Below are 2,295 nucleotides of genomic sequence, written 5' to 3' on the forward strand. Positions count from 1 at the left end.
CTTTCCTAGGCCCCCAGGTCAAACACTGGGAGCTGAATTGCTTCAAGATGCAAACCTCATAGCTGAACTGTATCAAGAGCGCCAGACTCGATTCTCCACGATGCACCTACTGGCAGGATAATGTCATTCATTCTATCCCCAGGGGTCAGCCCTCACTTAGAGCTCATGAACTCTGGAGATGGGTACACCACTGGCTGATCCACCCAGCAGAAAGCCATCCCACTGCCCTCTTCCAGAAATCCTGTAGAGGAAGCTTCCTGTAATGTTTATGATAGTGCAAAGGTCTGTGCCGGGCCCCGGGGATAAAGATAAGGCCATACCTCCAAATCCCTATTTTCAAAAGAGCTATCAGAAGAGAGACCAGGAAACAGGCAACAACACAAGAAAAGAGCCCCACATGCTTTCCTACACCCAAGACAGGAAGTTGAAGTCAGGAGAGACTCAGATAAGCATCTCCAGGGAAGGCGGTGCTTTCCTAAATTGTGTCTGAGAGGAGTAGAGGCTATGCAGAAGGAAGGGTGGCAGAGAGTATGGGCAGGAGGAATAGGAAAAGACTCAGAGGCAGTCCACCACTCAGCAAAGGCAAGGCATTCCTTGCCTTGTGTAAGGCAAGGAATCCAGCGAGGATGAGGCTGGAGGGCTCGGCAGGGGCTGGACTGAGTTAGGCTGAGTCAACCAGGCTGAAATCTGCGAGGCGTGGAGAGAGGATGGGAGTGGGAGACAGAGGCAGAAGCCAGCAGGGAGGTGCCTGCATCCTCCAGAAGAAAGACGATACAGATACGCTGCAAGGTACGATTTAAGCTAAGATCTAAGAGACAAGAAGGAGCCAACCGCAGAAAGATCAGAAAGAAGAGTATTCTAGCAAGAGAAACAAACAGTGTGAAGTCCCTGAGGAGGAAAATAAATAGCTTGTTGGAGGAATACAAAGTGAGCTAGCGAGTGGCTGAAGACAGTAAGGGCAGTAAAGTCTGAGACGCAGGCAGATGAAAGTCACCCTGGAAACGTGGGGAAGGTGGTGTTTGAGTTTTCTTCACAGGGAAGAAGCATTTTAAACGAGCAACTCACATGATACTAGTAATACTTATGTTTACAACTTCTCCTTATTGTGCAGACAGGGGCCTGAAGGGAAGCAACCATCGAAACAGAGAGAGCAAACGGGGGTCTACTTACGCACTCCAGGCCAGGAAGAAGACAGCGGTCAAGGTGTAGACTGCCATGGGCAGACTGGTCCAAAGTTTTGGAGGCAGAGGCATTTCCTGAGGTGGGAAGACTGGCAAACAAATGAGGTTATCTTTGGGGGAGATAGAGGCATTCCAGAAACTCAATGGCTCCCTTTCGAATGTGTTATGTTTGAGGTGCATTTTAGAGATCTAAGTCGAGCTGTCAGGTAGCAGGTGGTTATAGAGGTTTCCCTTTGTGGCTAGAGACATACACCCGAGTGTCATTAGCATATACATGGCATTTAGAAACGTGGATGGGCCTGGACTAGATAAAGAAAGACAGAGAAGAAAAGGCGACCTGGGGCCAAATCTTGTGGCGTCCACCATTTTAAGATAGAGAAGAGGAAGAGAAGAGGAGGAGAAAAGCGAGGACCAATATCACCTGTGAGATGGGAGGAAAGAGAGGATATGGTTTTAGGGAAGCCAGAGCAGGGTGGGGGTGGGGGTGGGAGGCATCTTAAGAATGAAAAGGTGGCCAAGTCTGGCTACTTGGCAGAGAGGGCAGGAAAATGAGGACTGGGAAATAGCCGTTGGATTCAGATCCCCAGCCCCTAGGACCACAACTGCCACATAGTAGATGCTTAATAAATACGAGGTGAATTAATTGACTGAAGAATCTAACCCAAGGATGACAAGAGCAGAACATTTTTGGCTTCCAGGGTACCACTCTCATCCTCCTTCCTCTTTGACAGACATTAATAATCAATTCTTTTTCTTTTTCTTTAATCCAGACCCAGCTTTGGAGTCCTTCTGCTCTAGGCAGACCCTGTCAAGTAACTGGAACTGTCATGCAAATTGAAGCATATGTGCCATTCCTGGCATTAACTGTAAAGTCCGGGCGGGACTTCCTTTCACTTATTCAACAATGGAGGCACCAGGAACTACCTGCAAAGGGCACTGCAGAGGGAATTGCAGAGGGAATTCGTGCTTATGCGAGGATGAGTCAGGTGACCGCTAAGACCCCTTGAAGAGTCCGTGGTTCAGATGACGGTTCTCCCTGCTCCGAGCATGCGGCCACCCAAGACACAGAGAGAAAAATCCAGCCCAGCCTGGGTTAATACGTGTGAACTAAATC

The 2,295-nt window shown here is 48.8% G+C and overlaps 1 long non-coding RNA gene across 1 annotated transcript; it reads left to right on the forward strand.

Annotated features, from left to right (window-relative positions):
- The first annotated feature begins 448 nt into the window (after positions 1 to 448).
- On the forward strand, positions 449 to 2,052 carry LOC125922649 (uncharacterized). Its single transcript, XR_007457725.1, has 3 exons — positions 449 to 789; positions 1,112 to 1,261; positions 1,952 to 2,052. It is a non-coding gene; the product is annotated as an uncharacterized LOC125922649 (long non-coding RNA).
- The last annotated feature ends 243 nt before the right edge of the window (positions 2,053 to 2,295 follow it).

Source organism: Panthera uncia, chromosome B1 (assembly GCF_023721935.1).
Source record: "Panthera uncia isolate 11264 chromosome B1, Puncia_PCG_1.0, whole genome shotgun sequence".
NCBI lineage: Eukaryota > Metazoa > Chordata > Mammalia > Carnivora > Felidae > Panthera > Panthera uncia.